Below are 25,382 nucleotides of genomic sequence, written 5' to 3' on the forward strand. Positions count from 1 at the left end.
CCTCGTCTTCTCGATGGCCAGACCCAGCCCAGAGGGGTCAGACGACCTGCCCAGATCACCCTCAGGGGAGTGGATGGGCCAGAAGAGCCCAAACTCCCCCTCCCTGCCCAAACCCAGCCCCCTGCGCCTCCCCCCACCCCGTAAAACCCCGTTGCCGACTGCCACCCAGGATGGGAGCTGCGGAGACCCCCAGGCCCGCCAGCTCGGGCTCCCCCAGTCTCCGCCGAGCCCCTCCCGAGTCAGGTTGCCTGGGACTGGGGAGACGTGCCCACGGAAAGAGGAGAACATGGTTCCAGCCGCACGCGATCTTGAACAAGTTCTCTCCCCTCTAAACCTCTGTCTCCGGTCTGCAAGGGGGGAGGACTGAGCTAGAACGCAGGCACTCTCTGGGCCAATAAGGGACGCACAGCGGGCGCGCGGCGCTTGGCGGGAGGGCTAGCTCAGTCTTTAGCCCCCTTTCATCCCGGCTCCCTGACACTTGTCACCCTTCCTGTTCAACAGAGCACAGAGCTGGCCCCAGGCACAGAGCCAGGGGCAGCAGAGGAGGAGCTGGAATGCAGTCGGGTTGTTGTGTTTTTGCTAAATTTCATTTAAGGTAACCGTCCATTTAGAGCAGACGTCCTCTGTATGATTTAAAGTGGGTTTTTTTTTTTTTTAATGCTGTTTAAATGAAGAGAGTATGGACTTGAAGGACACTTGGTTTAAAGAGAGCAAGTAGCAATCCCCTCTGCTCAGCAGGTCACATTCCTGGGCCCTACCACCAGCTCTCAGGGGCCACCGTGGAGGGGGCACCCGAAGCTGGGAGGGGACACCCCGGGTGTGTCTCTGCAGACAGACAGCCAACCTCACGGGGGCAGATCAGCTGACCGTTCCGGCCTCTGGTGTAAGACAAGAGCCCAGCTGGACCTCAGAGTTCACTGTCCCAACTTCCTGACTGCCAGACGGTTCAAGACCAGACGCTGGTGTCAGGGTCCCTGCTGCAAGAAGGCCACTTGCCTCCGTGTATCATGCGGTCCAGAGCCTCCTGTGTCCTTCCCGCCCAAGGCAGGCCTGGAGGAGTTCCTGTAAAATCCTGTAAATCCAGCCTGTAGCCCGTCATGGACCAGTCACAGGACAGGGCAGGCAGGCCCGCTCATTGGACTTCAAAGCACACCTGTGCCCATTTCACAGATGGGAACACTGGGGTGTGGCTACAAATGGCCAAGTGCAAGACACAGCTTCAATAACCTATTTGTGTGGCCGCTAGGAATATGATTTTGAGGAAGGATGACATGAGAAAATTTTGAAATAAGATGTAAGTAAATTTTCCAAAAGGAAATCAACCCTGAATATTTCTTGGAAGGACTGAAGCTGAAACTCTCAGACTTTGGCCACCTGAATTGAAGAGCCAACTCATTGGAAAAGACCCTGATGCTGGGAAAGATTGAAGGCAGGAGGAAAAGGGGGCATCAGAGGACGAGATGGTTGAAAGGCATCACCGACTCAACGGACATGAGTTGAGCAAACTCTGGGAGATAGTGGAGGACAGAGGAACCTGGCATGCTCCAGTCCATGGGGTTGCAAAGAGTCGGACTCAACTGAAGCTATTGAACAACAACAAAAATCAGAGCAAGATGTAAACTATATACAGCATGTTTTACTTGTGAAACAATACCTGAACGTAGTTGGAAAAAAGTATTAATTTGAAGAAAATCAAGAGATTGATTAAGCTGCCCTTGGTCAAGCAGTAATCAAGCCGCCAAGCTGACTGTATATCTGCCAACTAGAGAACACTGCTTTTCAGGGTGAATCTGGGGTCAAAGGAGAGATTTCCCTCTTTAAAAAAAAATTTTTTTTTCCAAAGGTCCACAGATATTGTCTACACTCCCAGCTAACTCCACTGGGGCTTTACCAGGCAAAGATGACTCATGAATTTCTGTGAAATATTCAGAGAGTGTTTTAATTTAAATGGCCCCCCCGATCACCACTGACACACTCCATCGGCGGGTCAACCAGGGGTCTTCTGGAAGAGCCAGCAGGTCTTAGGGTAAGCAGCCTCCTGGGGTCCATGGAGGGGAATGTGTGTGGGTGTGGAGTGGGCAGGGCAGGGGGTTGGGCTGCCCAGGGAAGAAAGGGTGATGAAGCTGGGCCTTGGGGAACACCACCCCCACCCTGGTCAGCTTAGGACCAGGAATAAAAATGGCGCCAGGCCAAAGGATCTGGGCATCTCGCCACAGCAACCCTCTGAGATGGGCACTGTGACCACACCCCCATTTTTCGGACTGGGAAACTGAGGCTGGTAGAACTGCAATGGCCTGAACTAACCAGTGGCAGCAGGTCTTCAATAGTTCACCTTAAGGGACTTCCCTGGTGGTCCAGTGGCTAAGACTCCATGTTTCCAATCCCGGGAGCGAGGGTTCAATCCCTGGTCGGGGAACTAAGATCCCACATGCCCCTTGGCATGGCCAAGTTAAAAAAAGAAAAATCACTGTAAAATGCGTGCAGGTGGGCGGGCATGGCCCAGCTGTGCATAGACCTAACCCTCATCCTAGGGGTGAATAAATAGGAGTCATGTGGGGTCAGATGGAGGGTGCTGATTGGGGTCCCACTCCAGAAGCAGCTACGGGAGGGTCTTGCGCTCAGCACGGCCGCCATTTGGGGCAGGCTCATTCTTCGCCATGAGCATTGTCCTGTGTGTTTACAGTGCCCCCCACCCCACACACACCAGGAGCTCTCCACCCTCCAGCTGCGATAACCAAGATTGTCTGCAGACACTGCGCTGCTCCTTGGGGCGAGTGGGGGGCAGAATGGTGGCCACGGTGCCCGAGGGGAACAGCCAGGGTAGAGGCCGCTGGTCAGATCTGCACTGCGAGGCCGGGATCAGCCTTCTGGGGGTCAGGAATGAGTTCTCACGGGCGAGAGGAGTGCTGGTGGAGATGCGGTATTCTGTGGGCTACACGTGTTGTTCAGGCTTCTTCTCCTGACCTGAAAAGGGAGGCGGACGCTGGGGGGGCCTGGCATCCTGACGTCTTCAGAAGGGGGCCTGGGCCACCTCCACCCTTCACACTCATGTGCACACGCGTACACACACCCGGGCTTGGGTGAGAGCCTGGAAGCCTGCGCTCAGGACTTGAGCTTGGGGTGGAGGTTGGCCTCCTCCTCAGGGGGTGCTGGCCATGGCATCCTAGATCTGCAGGAGGTCTGCCTTCTCTGTAAAGCCCCACCCGGAGGCCGGGAGAGACCCAGAGGCTGCGTAGCTTTCTAATCCCAAGGAACCTGACTGCTGATGGACGCACACCCTGGTCTGGCAGCCCAACCCAGGCTGGGTTTGGACGCAAATCCAGGCGGGCAGAACTCTGCCGGCCACCTGGGCCGACCACTCTGCCCTGGATGAAGCCAACTGGAATTCTCGGTATCCTGGGGACACAGAGCGTCCCCTCACCACACAGCCAGACATCAGCGCCCAGGAGTCTCTCTCCAGGCCAGTCCAAAGGTCTGGGAAAGAATTCTGTTCCTGGCTGCTATTTGTGGAACAGTTAGGGCCAATTTCTCCACCAGGGATGGGGTCACAGGGCACAGGCTCCATGAAAATGTGAGGATTATTTTTAAAATCAGGAGACTGAAAAATGAACTTTTAGGTCAAATGGAATGTTTTACTATTAATTATAAAATTACATTACTTATATATATTAACAGGATGTATTTTATCACATAATACATTCATCTTTACACCAGTCATAAAATACTATACTATTTAATATTTTTTGCTGTGTGGGTGGGGTGGGGTGGGGATGAAAGCCTTCACGTGGCCCTGTCCTTGGCCCCTACTCCCATCTGTCAGCCTTCAGACCAACCCTTCCACCTCCAGCCCAGGGTGGGGGGCGCTCTCCAGCTCCCTCCCACCAAGCCTTTATTATGCCAGTCAGATTCATCCTTCCTGCCCTTCTCCCACTTCTCAGCTTTATCTCCCTCCTCCCTCCTTCCAATTCCACTGGGCCTGCCCCGCAAGATGCAAGAGCTGAAACAGCTGCATCAGACCTTGCTCTTGACCCAAATTAGCTCATCTGAAAGCGTGTCCGACTCTCTTGCGACTCCATGGACTGTAACCCACCAGGCTCCTCTGTCCATGGGATTCTCCAGGCAAGAATATTGGAATGGGTTGCCCTGCCCTCCTCCGAGGGATCTTCCCGACCCAGGGATCAAACCCGCGTTTGCTGTGTCTTCTGCATTGATGGGCGGATGTGTTGCCACTGAGCCACCAGGGAATTTCAGCAAAACAGGGCACCGCGTGTTTCACCTCATCCCGTTCCGGCCTTTGAGTTTGAGGAAGGAAAGCACAGGCGGCCAGCCTTCTCTCAGCCGAGGCCTTAGCTGCCAGGTCTCCATAATGGGCTGAGGCGCCCTTGGACAGAAGTCACGCGTGGACCTGATTCCTAGTGAGAGCGCGTGGATTTCCACTCGTGCCTTGTCCTTAGAGTCTCTTCTTCTGGGACTCACAGATTCATCCTCGCTTGTACAGTTATCTAGCTTGATCTCCTTGATTTCCAGGGGCTGTTGATAGATCCTGGATGGGGATCTTTTCTTGATTTTCTTCCAGCCCCTCACTTACTTTCTACCTCGTTCTTAACGGGGTGTGCGTGCATGTGTGTGCGTGTGTGTGCGTGTGTGTGTGTGTGTGTGTGTAACAGAAGCTTCAAATATTTATATGACTGCCTCTGTGAACATTCCTTCTGTGTTTTCGAGTTAAGAACCTGCTTTTCCACCTCTAAAATTGTTTCAGATCTGTTGACCACCGAAGTCTAGATCCCCTGAAGAGAGTTCTGTCTTCCTGGCAGCCAGGCTGGAAGACCCCCGGGGCATCTCTTTCCTCCTCCTTGGTCACCGTGTGCCCCGCTTCTCAGAAACACCCTGAGTCTGTTCCCTCTTTCCACCCTGGACCCCAGGGCCAAGCCCCTATCCCCTCTCTGGTCTCCACTGGTCTCTCCTCCACTCGCCCTCTGCCCCTACCTGAAAATCAGAGTAAGCTTTTAAAAATGTCTATCAGCTTCTTATACTCCACCCGAAGTTCGGGGCTTCTGGAAACTCTAAGGATTAAAAATGTCACTCCTTATTGTACCCACAAAGCCCCAAAGGAGGCGGTGCCTAAGGACGGAACCCAGGCAGGGATGGCAGAGAGCTCCCTGCTGACCATCCAGGAAGTCAACAGCCCCCTTGGTGCTCAGCCACTCAGTCGGGTCCAACTCTTCCAGCCCCAGGGACTGTAGCCCACCAGGCTCCTCTGTCCATGGGATTTTCCAGGCCAGAATACTGGAGTGGGTTGCCATTTCTTTCTCCAGGGGATCTTCCCGACCCAGGGACTAAACCCAGGTCTCCTACATTGCAAGCAGATTCTTTACCTTCTGAGCCATCAGGGAAGCCCCAGGAGTCTCCTTCCTACCTTCCTACCCCTCAAACATTAATCACAACCAAGTCTTCTCATGGTCAAGGCCGGGGGGGCGAGGGGGAGTAAAGGGGGAAGGGCTAGGACGGGGCAGGGACTGCAAAGCCTTTACATCACCCATCCTGTTTCCAGCCCGTGAGGCGGCCCCTCACCCCATTTAGAGCCGAAGTGCCTGGACGCTGCGCCCCATGAAGCTCCTTAGCCCAGGGGTGCTGAGTCAGCCTCCTGGAATGCCAGAGGCTTCCCCAGCCCGCAGGCCTGGGACTCCTGCACGTGGGCTGGTGGAGCAGGACTGTTGGCTAACAGACGCTGTTAACAGCACGAGAAATGGTCAAGGGGTCAGCAAGAGAGGAGCCATCTGGTTGTCCCGAGGTAAACAGTTTACAAGAGAAAAGGCAAGCCAGCCTGTTCGTCTGGTTTTTCTTTTGACAGTGTGGACGTGCAGTAGACAGACTGTCCCAGGCCCGGCTTCAGCGCCAGTGCCTCCCGGGGGTGGGGGGTGGCGGTAGGCAAGAAGGCAGGAAAAGTCAGATTTTGTTCACACTTTTTCTTGCCCTATTCTCAGGACTGGGTGACTTCATGCCAGCTGGTTAACCCACATTGCAAGGATTTCCTCCCAAAGGAACAGCCTTGTTTTCTAGCACCCAAAGCCTTGAATGGCAAGAATCGTCAGCCTTAAATTTACTTCCTGTTGGAGGAAGACCCCTACTGGTCTCCCCAGGGATTGCAGCCCTACTCTACCAACCACTACAAATGCCCACCGGAAGTGAGAGAGGGTCTCCATCTTGCCATTCAGAGTTGGCCAGTGGATTCCAAAGCATGAAGAATATGCATGTGGTTTAACAGCCTGAAATAAACAAACTGTGCTGAAATCAGAATCCGAAAGTGTTGCAAAACATTCCAGGCAGACACTGGACTTGGGATACTACAAGCTGTTTACCAATCAATTCCTTCTTTGCCAAACATTCTTACTTGGGCCTGTTGGGAGATGATTTTGGTGGGAATGCACTTCCCATTTTGTAATGAAAGTCACCAGGGAAAGAGGACTCGATCTGCAGAGGCTCAGATTCCAGAGAATGTGGTCGGAACAGGTAGTTCCCTTAAGGACAAAGCTAGTCCTAAGTTTCGCAATAGAGAAAAAGGACATCTGGGGACTAGGATCTGGGGACCCTGCAATGACCCGTGAGAGCAACATCCACACATTCTCAGGGAGGGTGATGAGTACAAGTCTTGGGGTCAAAAAAATTCGTGTTCAAGTCCAGCCTCTGCCTCCTTCTAACTACGTGACTTGGACAAGTCACACACTCTGAGCCTCAGTTTCCTTGTCTGTAAAATAGAAACTGTTAAAATCAGTTCCTTTGCTGTACAGTTTCCAGAAGGTGCTTTTTTTCCTCCCCTCCTCCTTAAAAGGAAAAACCAAACCATCACTTATGGCTTTTCCTGCTGCTTTGTGCTGCTGAAGTCAGAGACCTGAGGTCGTATCTTAGTTTTCTGTGGCTGCTCTTAACAAAGTACCATTAAAACAACACAAATGTGGGGTTCGCCTGGCGGTCCAGTGGCTGGGACTCCATGCTTCCAGTGCAGGCGGCCCAGGCTCGATCCCTGGCTGGGGAACTAAGGTCCCACATGCCTTGCAGTAGGGCCAAAAAAAAAAATCAAAAAATAAAGTGGCTCTTCCTATTATTAAACAACAAAGACAGAATGTATTGTTTCACAGTTCTGGAGGCCGTAGTCCAATCAAGGCATCAGCAGGGCCCTGTCCCCTCTAAAGCCTCTAAAAAAGAGTCCTTCCTTGCCGATTCCAGCATCTGATGGTGGCCACCAATCCCCCACCTTCCTGGGTTTTCAGCCGTACCGCTTCAGTCCTGCTTCGAGGGCGACATGGCCTCTTCTCATGCATTCTGTCTTCACAAGCATTTCCCTTTAGCTGTAAGCAAGCACGCCATCACTAGATCGAGGCCTACCCCAAAGGCCTCACTTGAACTTGATTCATCCACAGAGACCCTACTTCTTTTTTTCAATTTATTTATTTTTGGCTGCACTGGGTCTTCGTTGCCGCGTGCCGGCTTCCTCTCGTCGCGGTGAGCGGGGTCTCTTGCCGCGGAGCACCGGCTCTAGGGCGTGCAGGCTCAGCGGTTGTGTCTCACGGGCTTAGCTGCTCCGTGGCACGTGGGATCTTCCGGGACTAGGAACCGAAACCCTGTCCCCTGCATTGGCAGGAGGATTCCCAACCACTGGACCACCGGGGAAGTCTTGCAAAGACCCTATTTCTGAACAAGGCCACGTTCACAGGTACGAGGGTGTAGGAATTCGGCATATATTTTGCAGGGAGAGCACACGTTCAATCCATAACAGGTCAAAAACATGTTGTTCAGCCGGGCGGTGTATTCAGGTTTGGGATGTGCTGAGCTGGGCTCTGAGCATTGCGGGGGGCGGGGGGCGGGGGGCGGGGGGAGGAGAGATGCTGCCTCTTGCCTGTAAGGAAGCGCGGGCCTGTGAGTGTTGATGATTGACAGCTGGAGCTGGGGAGGCTGTGGGGGAGGGGAGGGCAGCACGCCGGGCAGTCTCCAGGCAGCGGGATTTGAGGATAGGGATTCCAGACTTGCAAGTGTGCTCCCCCCCGGTTCCCACTACCCCCGATTCTGCGGACTTCCTCTCTTCCCGACGGCACCCCGGTTTCCCTTTTCCTAGCTCGCTGCCGTCGGTCTGGTTTTCTGGCCCCACCACCCCCCGGCTAAGGACAGAAGCAAAGGCTAAGCAGACCCGGCCCCCCAGGGAAGGAAACTCACGCAGAGGGACCGGAGCAGAACACTCAGGAGTCGTTCACTCTGGCTGCGGAGCGCCCCCGAATGCGAGGTCTGTCACGAGCCCACCTCGGGTTCCTGAGCCTGTGGTTCAGGCCATTTCCAGGACTGCTTTTCTGGATCCATTCAGGGAGCGCCCCCCCTCCCCATGCCCCAAATGGCCTTCCAGGAGACCCCCCTCAGCTTAAATTAACCGGATTCTTTTGCACACGCTCATAACAGAGATGTCAGCAAAACTTTGGGAAAAATGAGAGAATTGGAGCAGCAGCCAGCATGGGATGAAAGGGGACAAGACAGCAACTCTAGGAGAAAGGAAATTTTTAAAAACTTAATCTATCAGCACAAATGTTTCTAGAAGAAATGTTAAGACCCGCGAGAATTCTTGGGGATAGTCCATGGGGGGTGGGGGGCAGGGGTTTCTCGCTAGGATCTCAGGCTCTGGTTAATATTAAAGGGGAGAGGAACTGGAAGATGCTCCACATGAGCATCCAGGGCATCCACATGAGCCCTGGGCGTGGTGCGTGGAGACGAGGGTCAGTGATGATGGCTCCTTGACACACGGCCCTCTGGACAGTGCGGCCCCCTCTTTCAGCCAGAGCATCGCGGCCTGGGCCGGACGCCTCCCCCGCCGCAGGGCCTTTCCCGCACACAGGCTGCTTTGATTCTGCGCCCCCTCAGTCTTGACTCGCTTTCCTGCCTAATGAGGTGAGCTTCACCCGGCCCAGGGGCAGTTCCTGTAAACGATGCAGCTGCAATGACCCAATGGGGTGAATGTGCAAGGAAGCACTCCCCCAGGGCTGGGCTGGCTGGAAACAGATGCTTCGCCCTTTCCGAGGACGGTAATGAGGTCTGAGGGTTCTGACGGCAGGCGGGGGAGCTGTGGGCGCCAAGAGCCCCCGGCTGGCTCGGGGTCAGAAGATCTGGGTTCCAGCCCCAGACACGCTAGCAAGGCGTCCATCTCTCTCCTTCGTAAAATGGGGATAATGCACGCACCTCACAGCATCACTGCCGGGCTCCAACCGGACCACAGATGTGGAGTCAGTCTGAAAACCACGCTGCTGAGTAACAGGAAGTACCACTGCTCCTGCGGCTATAATTTGGTTATTATTAGAACCTAAGGGGACTTCCCTGGTGGTCCAGTGGTTCAGACCTCGCCGTCCATTTCAGGGGATGTGGGTTCGACCCCTGGTCGAGGAACTAGATCCCACACGCCTTGCTGCCAAAAAACCAAAACATAAAACCAAAGCAATGCTGTAGCCAATTTAGCAAAGATTTTAAAAATTGTCCACATCAAAAAAATCTTAAAACCAAAACCAACTAAGATCTTCCATGACCAACAATCCCAGGGAACTCTGAGCTTGAATGAAACCCTCTGCCCTTTGAGTGTGGGTGGAACCTGGGAATACCAGGAGACACTACTCCTGTGAATGTGTCATCTTCTGTGACAAACGGGGGGTTATCCTGGGCAGGCCTGGCCTTCTCAGGGGAGCCCTTTCAGACAGAAGAGATTTAAAGCAAGAGAGCGATTCAGTGTGAGAGACTCTCTACTGATGGCTTTGAAGATGGCAGGCCACATGGCAAGGGCAGCAGAGGCCTCTGGAAGCTGAAAGTGGGCCCGGCTGACGGCTAGGGAGGAAGCAGAACTTTAGTCCTCCATGCGTGTGTGCGCTCAGTCACTTCAGCTGTGTCCGACTCTTTGTGACCCCATGGACTGTAGCCCACCAGGCTCCTCTGTCCATGGGATTCTCCAGGGAAGAAAACTGGAGTAGGCGGCCATTCCCTTTTCCAGGAGATGTTCCCAACCCAGGGATCGAATCCAGGTCTCCTGCATTGCAGGCGGATTCTTTACCACTGAGCCACCGGGGAAGCCCATAGTCCTATGACCACATGGAATTGAATGATGTCAACAAGAATAGTCTTGGAAGTGAATCTGTCCTTAGACCCTCCAAACAAGAACTCGGTCTACCCACTATCTCCAACAACAACTTCTGTTCTCCAGAGCTGGGAGCCCTTCATGGGGACTGCGTTGCGCAGCTGGGTTTCTGGCAATTTGTTCCATGGCAACAGAAAACCCACCTGCCCCCCTGTGAAAGTGAATGTTAGTTGCCCAGTCGTGTCCAGCTCTTTGTGACTGAGGCCCCCTTCCCCTGTGAATGGTGTAGGTGCAGAAGGCTCCTGCACCATCTCCCTCCTAGTGTGGTGTAGATGGCAGAGACGAGGCTGGACTCCGACTAGACCGCTCACTGGCTGCGTAGGGTGGGCTGCAAGACCTCCCTCAGGGCTCGGGACCTCCGTCTGCTCATCTCTGAAATGGGGATGGAAATTAAATGCAAGTAAAATGCCAGAGCTCCCCTGATGGCTCAGTGGGTAAAGAATCCACCTGTGATGGGGGAGACACAGGAGATGCAGGTTCCATCCCTGGGTGGGGAGGATCCCCTGGAGGCAGAAATGGCAATTCACTGCAGCATTCTTGCCTGGGAAGATCCCATGGACAGAAGACCTGGTGGGCTACAGTCCAGGGGGTCAGTTGGACAGGACAGAGCAGGAGCATGTAGGGAACGGAAAGCATCAGAGTGGTAGGTCAAAAGGACACATAGTAGATGCTCAAGAACATGAACCCCGTGCATGTTAATGATAGAAATCGGCTGGCAGGGACACACCGCTTTGAAAGCTGTGGGCCACTGTGACCCACTTTGGCTGGCAAAGCAATAAAGGTATTATTTTCTACTTTGCAATTATTTTCTACTCTACCACAACCCCCCCTCCCCCCGCCAAAAAAAAAGAAATCAGACTGCAGCTGACAAAGAGCTTTGAGTCTGGGGTCGTCAGAGCCCTGCCCCCACACCATGGGCACAGGAATGAGCCCCAACCAGGGTCCTGGGGGTCAGGACTGAAGGCCACAACCTTGGAGACAGTGGGTGGTAGGTGCCCAGTGTTCTTCGTGGGGCGCAGGCCAGGCCTGGAGCTCTGAGTCCCCCTCGGAGTCTGGCGCACGCCTGGGGGTGCTTCCCGCCTCAAGCCCCCCTTTGGTCCAGCTTCCCTGAGGGGGAGTCTGCGGCCTCTGTCTGCCCCCTCCATCTCAGTGAAGCCCAAGGCCTGTCCTCGTGAGGACGCAGCTCACCCTGGGCCCAGGAGGAGAGGTGGGTGCAGCCAGCCCCATCACACCCTGCATTCGCCAGCCTCCAAACCCGGGGACCCTCTGACTGCCCTTCCAGCACCCTCAGGTCCTCGCAGTGGCTGCGAAGCCCGGCCACCCCCACCCCAGCTGCAATCAGCCCCCCCACCTCTGTGCCCACTGACCCCCGTTCCAGCCACAGCAGGCTGGGGCTGGGACTGTGGAGACGGTAAGGTTCCAATTAATCACAGCTGGGGACTTCCTTGGTGGCCCAGTGGTTAAGAGTTTGTCTGCCAAGGCGGGGGACAGGGGTTCGATTCCTGGTCCGGGAAGATCCCATGGGCCTCAGAGCAACAAAGTCCGAGGACCACGACGTGCCCAGAGCCTGTGCTCCACGAGAGAAGCCACCGCAGCTTAGAACAGCCCCAACTCGCCGCAACTAGAGGAAGCCTGCGAGCGGCAACGAAGACCCAGCGCAGCCAATAAATGATTAAATAAAATTTGAAAAAAAGAAGGCAGTCAAGAAGGACTGCTAACTTAGCCCCTCCTTCCCACCGTGGCTTTAGATTTAAAAAAAAAAAAAATACAAGCAATCACAATTTGCCTGCTAGGGATGCCAGTCAATCACAGTGAGGTACCATCTGACATCCACTGGGACGGCCGTAATCCAAGAGATGGACAATAGCAAGAGTGGCGACCCCGGAACCCTCAGACATTACTAGTGGGCACGCAGGACGGTGCGGCCGCCTAGGAAGACCGCCTGGCCGTTCCCCCAAATAGTTAAATACAGACTTAACATATGACCCAGCAATCCCACTCCCAGATATATCCCCAAAGGAACGAAAACATATGTCCTCACAAAGCCTGTACGCAAATGTTCACAGCGGCATTATTCCTCAGAGCCAAGAAGTAAAGACCATCCAAATGCTCATCAACTGATGAAGATAAACAGTGTGGTACGTTGACACAATGGGATATTTTCCAGCCATCTAAAGGAATGCAGCAGAGATATATGTTACAACACAGATGAATCTAGAAAACATCATGCTGATGAAAAGAAGTCAGACACAAAAGGCAACGTATTATACGATTCCATTTATAGGAAGAGTCCAGAACAGGCAAATCCAGGGAGACAGAAACTGGACTAGTGGTTGCCGGAGTCGGGAGCAGAGGAGAGTGGGCATGACCGCTCACGTGTCCAGGGTGTCTTCTGGGGACTTCCCTGGCAGTCCAGTGGTTAAGACTTCACCTTTCAATGCAGGGAGTGTGGGTTGGATCCCTGGTCAACCCACATGCCTCTTCGCCAAAAAACCAAAACATTATGCAGAAGTAAGTAGTAACAAATTCAATAAAGACTTTAAAAATGGTCCACACCGAAAAAAAAAAAAAAAGAGAGAATCTTTGATTAAAAAAAACACAACTGTTGTGGAGTTGGATGGCGGCAATGGTTGGGAAGACCCCCTAGGGGCAGGAAATAGCAACAACGCCAGTATCCTTGCCTGGGGAATCCCGTGGACAGAGGAGCCTGTCGGGTCACAAAGAGTCGGACACAGCTGAGCAACACATACGCACAATGGTTGGAGGACTTTGTGAAAAGGCTATCAGCCCCTGAATTGTGCACTTTAAACGGTGCGCTTTATGGTATGTGAATTATGTCTGAATGTTTTCAAGAGAAATTTTTTTTTTTAAGTCCTGAGAGCAGCCCACTATGCGTCCCCTTGCCTGGGTGACCTGGCCAAGCCTGAAACTCCCCATCTGTGGAACAGGACTAACCACAGCGCTGCCTTGTGGGTCCGCTGAGATCACAGAAGAAAAGGCAGGCAAGCTGTGCTCAAGATGAATGGAATTCGTGTTAGGACGAGTCCTGGGACAAGCGCAAACGCGGGGTGGTCTCCCAAGGGGCCGCCTCCCGCAGCAACTCGGCCTCCTGGCTCACTTGCTGCCTGGGGACCGTCCCCATCTTTCCACCCCCCCCACCCCCACCCAGCTTCCCTGTTTCCTTTGCCTGGAAAGTCCTGCTCGTCCATCCTCGGCAGGTCCAGACTCGCCCCTGCCGTCAACGGTGCCCCCACCAGCAGCCTCCCCTCCGACCAGATCTCCCTGACCCATCAGAGCCTAGGAAAACGCCACCCCCTCCCAGAAGCCCTTAAAGGGAACCGATGATCGCAGGCTGAGTCACGCGGTGGGCTTTCATCTCCTGGGCAACGCTAAGTGAAGGGTCACGTCGGATTTTCGAGTATCCCAAATTTCATTCATTGGTCACCTTTACAATTTCCCCCATGTTTGAGGACCACCTGTATTTCACATTCCTTAATACTTTTTCAAATCAACTCACTTTTCAAAAACTAGAAGAAATTGGAAAGATGCTTTTCATAACTGTAAGTGAAGAGCTGGTGTCGTTTGCCATCAATAGTAATATAAACAGTAACTGCAAAATAGTCACGCCGAACACAATGTCAAGTTCAAGGGCTGTAGGCACGCTTGGCTACTAAGCCTCTGCGCTTTCAAGGAGAAGTGGGGAAGATTTCAGGGTCTTAGGGAGGCATCAAAGACATACTGACAATAAGTACAGACTTTCTGATTGGCGTTATCAGAACTGAAAGATACTTGAAAAGGGACTTACGCATGATCTGTGAGTCACTGTTATTTAATTTCTGTGCCTCTTGAACCATCTCCCCTCATCTCCTACAAGCTGTTACTTAATATCTGCTTTCCTGGCCCCTCATCTAAGTGGGACCACCCCTGCCCTCCTTTTCCCAACCACCCATCCCAGCTTTACTTTTCTCCTTAGCATTTAATACCATCTGATATTCCTACATGCTACATCTTCCTTCTGTCTGTCACCCCAGCTAGAATCCAGGCCCTAAGAAGCAGTTTCCTGATAATAGCCCAGCCTCTCCAGAAGGTGCCTGGCTCCTAGGAGGCTTGAGTATCTGCCAGATGGATGGATCTGGTATCTCCAGTGGCTTTGTACTATCTTAACACTAGCTTTGTATCAAATCTCACACACAGGCGATGGCCCAGTAAACAATTGTTGAGTGAGCCAGTGAATGAATGAATTCATCAATCGACACATTTTTGCCTGGAGAGTGAAGCTCTCAGTTTTTGAGATAATCCAGACTTCTTTGTGTGTATATGTTTTCAAAGTCCCTGATTCTAAATTCTTCCTGCAGATTGTCTCCAGGACTCAAGGAATGGGGCGGCTTTGCCAAGAACAGAGTTTGAATTCTCAGGCCTCCAGTTTAGATTAAATAGAGATGGTTTACCAGGAAAAGAAAGTTGGGGACCCCAAGAAGTTGTGGGGAGCTCTGGAGAGCCTTCCCCAGAGCCAAAGCCCTCCGTGCCCCTCTGCCCAGCGCCCCGGGCACCCTGCCGAGCTGGAGAAGCCAGCCAGACATTCAGGCACGCTGCAGTTACTAAGTGATCCTAAGTACATCAAGATGGGTGCATTGACGCGAGCCACTTGGAGAGGATCTGGAATGAATTGGGGGTTGTTAAGATCGCCGATTTAAGCCTCTCCTCACAGGAAAAATATTTATTTCACTGAGCTCTGCTTTTTGGAAAGCTGCGCCTGTAACAGTCTGCATCGATCGAGCAGAGTTTTGGCTACTGCTAGTTTTTGTCTCCTCTCCTGTTGTGTGTGTGTGTGTGTCTGTGTGTGTGTGTGTGTGTGCATGTTTGTGTGTGTGCGTGTCCATGATTATTAAGCAATCAGCCAGAACACACAGCCAGGACACTCTGCTCTACTTTAACCAGAAAAAAATGGACACAAACTGAGTTCGTGGCAGGAGACACAAGACCTGGAGGTTTTATCTTCGAAGATGCCTGCTTGCAACAGGCAATTGCCTGTTTCTTTTCCTGTTTATCTGATATGCGCTGTCCCCACCCCCGGCTTTGGAGGGAAAAATACAGACAAGCGTAGGGAAGAAAATAAAATTAACTCCCTCCTGCTCTTCCAAGGAGCATGATTATTTTCTAGTGTGCCGAGTTCCTTCCATTGCTTTTCTGCTCTTTGGAGCCCAGGGGCCTGGGTTGGAACCTCAGATCTGCCACTTTCTGGCTGGGTAACACTGAAAGTCACCACTTGGATCCTCTGTTTCCTCATCTGTAAAATGGAGTAATAATAGTACCCACCTCTTTGGGTTGTTGGGAGGAGTAAGTAAGAAAGGACTGAGCAGTTTCTGGCACAGAGTGAATGCTCCATAAATGTTACCTATTTTTATAGGATCAATATAGTCAACATTTATACTTTCTTTTGCATGAAAGAGTGGAACATATGCAGTTTCTCATTTCACTATTCTCATCAGCAATTTTAATGACTACAAAACGGTCCTTTACAGGACTTGTTCAGTCGTGTCTGACTCCTCTGCAATCCCTATGAAGTGTGGCCCGCCAGGCCCCTCTGTGCATGGGATTTCCTAGGCGAGAATAACTGGAGTGGGTTGCCATTTCCTCCTTCAGGCCATGACAAGACTACACCAGCCTTATTTTTTTCACTGTTCCCAATGGATAGAAATAGAGGATGCCTCCACAATATTACAAAGGTAGCAGTGACAGACTTCTCCAGAGTCAAATATTGGTCTGCAATTGAAGTTCTTTTGGATGAGTTCTCAGAAGTGGAATTATTGGGTCAAATGGTATGAACACTTCCAAGAACCTCAATACATCATATTTAGCAATGCAAGTCATTTCCAGAAAGATTACCCACGGACGTCTATGAGAGAATCTATCTCACCATGTCACAACTGCATTATTTTTTCACTGTTGCTAAGATGACAGGGGAAAATGTCATCTCATTCTTTCATTTGCATTTTAAAAAATTTTACCCACTATTTTTCTAATACTGATTTTTTAAAATCAGCTACGATATGTTGAGTGCTTACTATACACCAAACATGGGCTAAGGGCTCTTTTTAAATTATCTCAATCACACTCTGGGTAAGAAGTGGAAACAGGGGCTTGATCAGATGTTCATACACCTGTATTCACAGCAGCGTTTATTCACAATCCCCAAAAGGTAGAAGCAACTCCAGTGTCTATTGACAGATGAATGGATAAACAAAATGCAGCCTATCCAAACAATAGAATATTCTTCAGCTTTAAGAAGGTAAGAAATTCTGACACGTGTCACAAGATGGGTGACCACTGAAGACATTGTGCTGAGTGAAACAAACCAGTCAAAAAGGACAAGTCTGGTTTGATTCCACTTACACGAGGTTCCTAAAGTAATCGGATTCAGAGAGACAGAAATGAGAATGGTGGTTACCACGGGCTGGGGGAGAGGGGATGAGGAGCTATTGTTTAATAGGTGCAGGGTTTCAGGGGGCGAAGATGAAACGATTCTGAAGATGAACGGCCGTGATGACCATGCACGACAGTGTGAGTGAACGTGATCCCACGGAACTGTGCACTTAAATATGATAAAAATGGTAAATTCTGTGTGATATATATTTTAGCACACAAAAATGGCTTAATCAATTCTCACAACCACCAACGTGCTGAGCTGAGCTGCTCAGTCGTGTCTGACTCTGCGACCCTGTGGACTGTAGCCGGCCAGGCTCCTCTATCCATGGGATTCTCCAGGCAAGAATACTGGAGTGGGTTGCCATGCCCTCCTCCAGGGGATCTTCCTGACCCAGGGATCAAACCCACATCTCCCGCATTGCAGGCAGATTCTTTACCAGCTGAGCCACCAGGGAAGTCCCACACCCTATGAGGTAGATGCTATTATTACCCTCCCCTCTTCTTTAAAAATGATGAGGGCTTCCCTGGTGGTCCAGTAATTAAGACTTCACCTTCCAATGCAGGGGATGTGGATTTGATCCCTGGTCACGGGGCTGAGATCTCAAATGCCTTGTGGTTAAAAAAAAAAAAAAAGGCATAAAACAGAAGCCATACTGTAACAAATTCAATAAAGAGTCATAAAAACCTATGACGAAGGCCCAGATGATGAAACACATGCTCAGAGTCACACGGCCTGTGAACTAGTAGAGACAGGCATTTTAGATGCCAGGTCATGACCTTAAAGCCCACGTTATCCTGCAAGAATAGATGCAGAGTCAGAGGTGACAAGTCAACCAAGCTCAAGGTAGCAGGTGGTGTTAGCAGGCAGCCAGGGCCAGATAGAGCTGCTGACCCTCAGGGACCAGAGGTCAATTCTACATTCATTCTCTGACCTTCTTGTGGCTTCTAAATTTAACCAAACAAGTTCTTCCAGTCTAATCGATGAGGTAGGTACTTTGTGTTGAAGATCAAACCTTTTTCCTGGTATGAAAGTAAGAAAATAAGGCAGAGTTTGTTTGACAAGGCAGCCAGGCTGCCTGTTGAAAGCCACCTGAGGATAACCCTGGGCTTGTTCACAGTGGACACACGCAGTCACTGATCAATTTCTCAGGAACAGTGATCAACACCATCTCCTGAACTACGTCTGAATTTCTCCTCCTGAATGAACCAGAAACGGAGCCTAGAGAAATAGCTATGGGCGGGGGTGGGGTGGGGGGGTGGGGGGGGGGTGGGGGTTGGGGGGGTGGGTGGGGATGTAACCAGAACCAATCTTAAAATTTCCGTAAAATTACTAATTAGAACAAATAGGGACTATGCAGGTAGTCTTCAGGCCAGGGAGGACCTGCAGAGTCCTTGGGGGCTCATGTCACTCAGCCTGTGGGTCCTCACTTCTCTGGGAAGGTATCAGGGTGAGTGACTGGTCCACAACCACTTCTCAGACATCCTGCCTCCGCTGGGTGGGAGCAAGCATGTGACCTTTGTGGTCTGGCCACTCACGACTGAACCCAGGAGAGACTATCCACTCACTGGCCAGAAACATACAACTTCTGGGGCTTGGCCTGAGAGAATGAATCTGAACATCTGATTCCCTCCCTCAGGAATATAAATAAAGAGACAGGGAAGGACACTGTAGTTGTTTTAGGTCCTTGAACTAAAGGGTCATGCATATTTGAAGTTGGAACGGCCATTCTGGGAACACATGCAAACAGATGTATGTGGAAGAAGGATGAGGCTGTGGCAGTCTGAATCCCCATGATAGTGTTGAGTGGCTGGATCAAACTTCACCTGAAACCCACCCTACCGCTGGACGTTTCCATTACACGAATCAACAAGTCTTTCTTCACATTGGTTTTATCGGGTTTTCTAGTATTTGGCGTTTATTTGTTAGCTTTGAATAATCAAAAAGAACATCTCTGTAATCTTCCAAGGCATCCTCCTTTTACCTGGAATTGTTAGAGCATATTTATGACCCCCTGAACCCTAATACACCAAGCCAAATTGGGGAGAAGCCCTTTGAGAGAGTCAGGATTCAAAGCCCTGTCCTTGCATGTCCCCAAGCACAAGCTCCCTTGCTCTGTGCTGAAGCACTTGGAGGAGGCGGCAGGAGGTTGGGGCTTCGCTGCAGGAACACGCTGTCCTCACCACAACCCCTTCTCAGCCTCAGCTCTGCTGTTATCAGCATCGCTCTGGAGGTCCTGGACAAAGGGTGAAGCCAGGAACTCCTGAGGCCAAAGGGCAGGTCAGGGGCCTGGGAGAGAAGGGGCAGAAATACGCCTTCCGTTTCCCTAGGGCCCCCGCAGCACAGCTGCCGTCCACAGGGAGTTTAGTTGGCCACGGGGATGATCGCAGGCACTCCGCGGGCCGCGGCCCAGCGCTCAGCGGTCGCTCCTGGGGGTGAACCCAGTCTCATTGAGGCGCAGGGGCTCAGCGGTCCGTGTGGTTCGGGGACGCGAACCTGCATCTCATGGGCTCCAGGAGTGGAGTCTTTTCCAAAAAAGCTGCAGCGAAGCCCTGCTGGCCGCGGGCCTTTGACTGTGGCCACATCTGCCCTCGCACTTCCCTTCCAGCTGCTTCCGCCATCAGCAGCCCCTCCAGAGGCTCCGAGGGGCTGACTGCGGATGAGCAGAGGATCTGCTGCAAGCTCGACTCTCCCTCCGGCCGCTGCCAGACCCACCGGAGGCGCGGGTGTATCCAGCCTACCTGGGAGCCTCTGCTTTTGTCATCAGTCAGGCTGCCTTGATTAGGGCCAGGCCCCCTTGAGGATGGGGAGAGCCAAAACGTGTTAGAAGTGAATTTCCAAAGGAAAAATCAGGAAGCAGTAATAATTGGCCACATCTGTGAAATCGGGTGCTTGTTAAGTGCCAGGTCCCAGGCCTGGGTTTGAGCCCAGGCGGTGGACGCCACAGGCGCCTCCGTCATCATGGCCTTCCCACGCCAGCGCCCAGCACCCTTGGGTGCGTCTCTGTCCGGAGCACCCCCAGCACCCTCCTCTTGGATGCTCCAGCACCGCCCCGCCACGGTTTGATCTCTATCATTTCTCACGGGTCTCCAAGGGAGTCAGCTGAAGTGGGACCCCGACACGGATTCACATCCTGGCCCCACGGCTTGCCACTGTGCAACTTGGGGGAAGTCAGTTCTCCTTCTTGGACCTCAGTTTTCTCACCTGGAGAATGGGTGGGGAGGGGGACTTGTTCTAGACCAGAAGCTTTCAAACTGATTGTGTCTCTCTGTGGGCCAGGAGCTTAAATGTCACAGCAGGCACTTGTTTACATTATTAGCGTCCCCAGAGGCTCACCCCGTGCCTTCTGGGAACGACCGTGGGTTACTCTGAGCCCAGTAACACCCTGCGCCCTGCTGCTGGGGGTGACGGACTAAATGGCTCTCCAGGGGCTCACACATTCCCTTCTGCCCCTCCTCACCATGCCTGCCAGCCCATGGCATGGGGCTCGGTCAGGACCAGGGTCGGGCAGGTCTGACTGGGAGCCGGGCTCTGCCCTCTCTCACAGGCGGCCGTGGGCAGTGTGGCTTCTTCTCTCTAAGCCTCCAGTTCAGCCTCTGTGCATAGGCGCAAACTCCACCTCCTCTCTGGGCTTGTGTGAATTTGATTTAAGATAATGCACGGCTTCCCTGCTGGCTCAGATGGGAAGGGATCTGCCTGCAATGTGGGAGCCCCAGATTCGATCCCTGAGTCAGGAAGATCCCCCTGGAGAACAAACTGGCCACCCACTCTAGTTTTCTTGCCTGGAGAATCCCAGGGCTTCAAAGGGCGTCTCAGGCGGTGCTAGTGGTAAAGAACACAGCTGCCTGCCCACACAGGGGATGTTAAGAGACGCAGGTTCAATCCTTGCATTGAGAAGATCCCCTGGAGGAGGGCATGGCAACCCACTCCAGTATCCTTGCCTGGAGAATCCCATGGACAGAGGAGCCTGGCAGGCTACAGTCCATGGGGTTGCAAAGAGTCGGATACAACTTAGCATGAAATGCAAGCAAAGCCCCCACACTTCCTTTTTTTTTTTAAGATTTTGTTTTTGCTCATGTGGACCGTTTTAAAAGTCTTTATTGAATTTGTTACAATGTTGCTTCTGTTCTATATTTTTTGGTTTTTTGGCCACACGGCATGTGGGATCTTAGCCCCCTAACCAGGGATCAAACCCGCACCCCAGATATTGGAAGGCTTAAACACTGAGCCAGCAGGGAAGTCCCCTGAGATGATCCTGGCAAAGCTCTTGCCTTTGTGAGAGGCACATGGTAAGCCCAATGTCAGTCCTCCAAAATTATTAGTAAATTCATACCCCATACTTGACAGTAGGCTCCTTGAGGTCAGATCCCCTTCGGTACCTTCCTACGGCCAGATAACCAGCTGGCTGTTTGGCATGTACTTTCTTCCTCCGATTGGGTGAGGCTGAGCTGGGAGAATAAAGGCTATGTTAGGACTCAGCCTCTGCTTTCTGGCTTCCCAGCCCTTTCTTCTTCCCGCTAAGACAACTCTGACCCCAGTTCCCAGGAGGAAGTAAATTCAGCATCATCTCCCATGAAGAGAGTGTGTCTAGCAGAGCACATCTTATTATATTTGAGGTAGAGCACCCAGGTTTTATTATATTTAAGGCAGGGCACGCACATGCCCATTGAGAGCTCTGTGGGTGCACGGATGGTTTGACTGGTGGTTTTTGCATGAGTTGCCCTGCCCGCCAAATCGCACTCAGCCCCAGGGAACGTTCTCAGCCTGAGCTGGGTCAGTGGCTGAGTCTTCTGGCTTTCCTCTGACCTCAAGTCTATTTTTTTTACCACGTGCAGCAGTCGTCTGGAATGGAAATCTCCACTGAGGGACAGACCTCCTCTCAAGGCTCAAATCAGGCAGAATCCCACAGGAAAGGCAGCCGGCCAGAGTCAGGCGGGTTCGGTCGAGTTCCTGCGTGACCCTGGGCAAATCACGTAACTCTCAGAGCTTCGGTTTCCTTTACTCCGTCGGCTTAGAACAGAAATTGCACGTTGTTTCGGCCCCTGTTCTAACGCCAGCTGATGGACACGGGGTGCTTCCAAATCAGGATTGAGTTGGAGTCTGCAGCTCACTGCGAAAGGGAGCTGTGAGCCTTTAGCAACGTCTGCCGTGAATTGAAGGAGGGGGAAGCAGGGTATTTATGTGGCACACGCTTGCCATGCCAATCCAGCTGCTCTCTAAGGTCCTCAGAGCTTGGAATGGCTCAGAGACTTAAGATCTCATCTGACCACACAGAACTTAAGAAGCTCTCTCTGTTGATGTGACTTTTCTTCCAACAGCACCAAAGCTTTCTCCCAACCAGTGACCTCTTTACCACTTTCCAGCGCACACCATTGACACCATTCAGACCAGCATATTCTCACGGCTGCCATGACTGGTTGAGCCAAAGAAATCGCTTCTAGCCTAGGCCACTGAAAACCAACCTTCAGATCCTCCACCCCGAGCCACTCCACTGGATCCAGTCAAACCTGAAGCTGTACCTAATCCTAGACTTAAGTGTGAGCCAATACATTCTCTTTTTATCTTTTTTAAAATGTTCATCAACAGATTTATTTATTTTAAAATGTATTTATTTGTTGAAACTCTTAGTTTTGGCACGTGGGGTCTAGTTCCTGACCAGGGATTGGACCCAGGCCCCCTGCTTTGGGAGCACAGAATCTTAGCCTCTGGACTACCAGAGAAATCCCCATTCTCTTCTCAGCTTGAGCCAGTATGACTTGGGGTTTCATCACATGTAACCCAGGTCCTCATGCACAGGTTATTTTTCCCAGGGAGGCCCCAGAATGGGGACCAAAGCAGGTTTAGCTAATATGCCTAGGGGTTTGTTTTTGCTTTCTCTCTTCGATCCAGCCAAGACAAGAGGCATGCAGACCCAGGACACCACTTTCTTCAGCTGTTGGTGCCTGGAAGGTGCCTCCTGAGGGGTCTCAGTGACAGAGGGGGGGCCTCTGCTTTGGATGGGTGGAGTCAGAAAGTACGCAAGTTGTCTGGCGTATCCTTTTATTCCCCCACCCTGAACAGTTTCCAGGACGGCTATCTCCTTAGCTTCTTGAGGCACTGAGTCTAGCTTGGTTGAATTTTGTTTCAAAACACTGGCATAAATCATGCGTACCCTTGGGAGGGAACATTAACCATCAACCAGCAAAATCAGCGTCCCCCCACCCCCACCCCCCGCCCCATCTCCTCCAGGGACACGGACTGGACCCTCCACCCCTTCCCCAGAGGACCGTTCCCCGCCTTCTCCAAGAACATTTCAGAACTGGGTTTCTGCTTGAAGTTCCCGACATCTGCTCCCCGCAGCTCGGCTCCTTCACAGTGAGGGGAAGGCATGGGGACACAGCTCACAGCTCTGGGCGTGTCTGGAGTCTGGCACTTGAAGTTGTTTTTTTTTCCCCTGGGGCAAATTCTTCTCTCCTCCACTCTGCCCCCATCCGGGGAACTGCCCCAGGCGTGGGAGGACAGTGAAGGGTGTGGAGTCAGACAGCCCTGGGGGACAAATCCCAGCCTGCCACGTTCTCCCGCGTCATCAAGGCGAGATGCTCAAGCTGGCTGAGTCTCAGTTTTCCTTCACGTAAAATGAGGATGATAACACTACTCGCTGCACAGGGCTGTCTCTGAGAATTCGCGGTTATAACACTAGCCCAGTGGTTGGCACAGGGGCCTTCGCATTTAAATCGGCTTAGGTGGGGACAGGGAGGACAGAGGATGGAGGCAACTGGGAGAGAGGAGGGTTTGGGATGCCCACGGAGCTCCTCCATCCTTCTGCCCTGGCCGGTCCCGACCTGCTCTCCCTGGTCACCCTGGTTTCAGCATCCCAGGTCACTCCCAGGAAACCTGCTCCACCTTTTCAGAGTGACAGGCTGCCTCCTTGTTCCCAGGTGGGGAGACCGAAGCTGGGCCTCTGCTGGGTCCCAGAACGGAAGCTGAGACGGCGGCTCTGAGCACTGGGTCTCTGGTGCTTTGCCCCCGCAGCCCAGACGGGCTCAGGCCATTGCGGCACAACCGTGTCGCTCTGGGTGTGTCTCCTTGGCGTGTTTGTCGCGGCCGTGACTGAGTCAGTGTGACCATATCTGCAACAGGTTGGAAAAGGTACTGCGCACTCCCCTCTCTGCTTCGTGGGGAACGGCCCTTCCCTCCTGGAATTCAGTCCTCGACCCGCCCGGGTAGAGGGAGGTTCGTACAAAGGCAGAAAGAGCAGCACCATGGCCAGGCTCGGCTCCCGATAATCAAAATAGATTCTGTCGTGAGACAGGAGACTTAAAAGCCTCCACTGTGAGAAAACATTCTTTCAGAGGCCCTTAGCTCTCCATGAACATAGCAATTTCCCAAGTCACCAAGAAAGTAAGAAGGCCTCCCTTCAGCCGTGACCCCGGGCTGGCCAACGACCCCCAAAGGAGCGTATGCAGAGGAAGTGAGGACCCCTCTACCCCTCTCTGCTTCGGCCCAGAGAGGACAGGAAATGGAGCATGCCAGTGGTGAAGAGTGTGGACTCGGGGGCGCCTGGGTCCACCACTTACTGGCTCTGTGACCACAAGCAAGCCATTTCCCTCCTCTGTGCCTCAGTCTCCCCATCTGTAAAATGGGACTGGCAAGTACTTCTTCACAGAGTTGCTGTATTAAGTGAGCTCACACGTGAAGTGCTTAGAAGAGACCCCAGCATATAACAGGCACCCCATGTGTCGGCTACGTCTATTTGTTAGAGTTTTCATACATGCGGGGTCAGCTCCAAAGGCAGCTTCATCTTCTGGAGGTTCAAGGAATTAGCTGCCTTGAAACCACTGCCCACCATTTAGGGCTGGGGAACCTGGAGATGCAGCAGGTTGAAGAGGAAGAAGCCCCATGGTCCACTCTCCCCGGCTACACGGGGTCCCCCCATGACCAAGATGGGGCTCAACACGTCCCTTCCGGGGTAGCGAGGGACACGTTGTCGTGGGAGGGGCCGAGTGACCGCAGCAGAGCCTGGCGGTGGACCGCTGAAGCAGGGGGCCAAGTGCAGGGGTGATGGAGGGGGGTGTGAGCCAAGGTAGAGACAAGCCAGCCAGGCAGGGCTGCGGGCCCAGAGCGTGAGTTCTTCCAGCCGCCAGCTGCAGCCGCAAGTGCCAGAGAGGCAAGTGGTGATCCAGGCATGGACGTGGCTGCAGACCCGCCTCCTCCCCTCCACGGGGAGCCTGGCCCGCAGCATCCCTGCCCGATGCACAGACTCAGATGCGCTTAGAGAGAGGCTGAGGGGGAGCGGGAGCCTTACCTCAGGGCCTCCATCAGATTACATTTACCAGCTTTCCCATGTTGCCCTACAACCAGGGGCTTCTGAGAAATCTCAGATCAGTCACAGGACACTTTTCTCAGCACACACATGTGACAGTGTGAGGGGATGTGCAGCTCCCCAAGGTCAGTCCCTGGGATGGACATTCCCGTGGGCGTGAACCACAGCTGTCCTGGGCAGGGCCTGAAACATAGGTGCTCAGTAAAGGCTCCCTGAGGACGTGAACAGGCGGCCCAGCTCTGACCTGGCGGGTAGCAGACAGGTGGCCAGTCTCTAGGAGTGGGGAGGAAAGAACTCTTTGCTCAGCTTTCTTTGGCAGGGTGGCGGGGTGGGGGGAGCAGGCTTTGGAGTCAGACCCAACTGGGTTAACATTCTGAGGCTGTGCAGCTTACAAAGTGGCCCGCAACGACCCACCCCTGCTGGCATCCACCCTCTCCTCTTAAGCATGAGTTGGCCCAGTGACTTGCTTCTAATGAATGGAATGTGGCAAAAGTGATGGG

General features: G+C 52.6%; 1 protein-coding gene across 2 annotated transcripts in view; it reads right to left on the minus strand.

Annotated features, from left to right (window-relative positions):
• Positions 1-25,382, minus strand: part of RIPOR3 (RIPOR family member 3) — a 73,875-nt gene that overhangs the window by 34,200 nt on the left and 14,293 nt on the right. The window lies entirely within an intron of this gene.

This window comes from Cervus canadensis, chromosome 10 (assembly GCF_019320065.1).
Source record: "Cervus canadensis isolate Bull #8, Minnesota chromosome 10, ASM1932006v1, whole genome shotgun sequence".
NCBI lineage: Eukaryota > Metazoa > Chordata > Mammalia > Artiodactyla > Cervidae > Cervus > Cervus canadensis.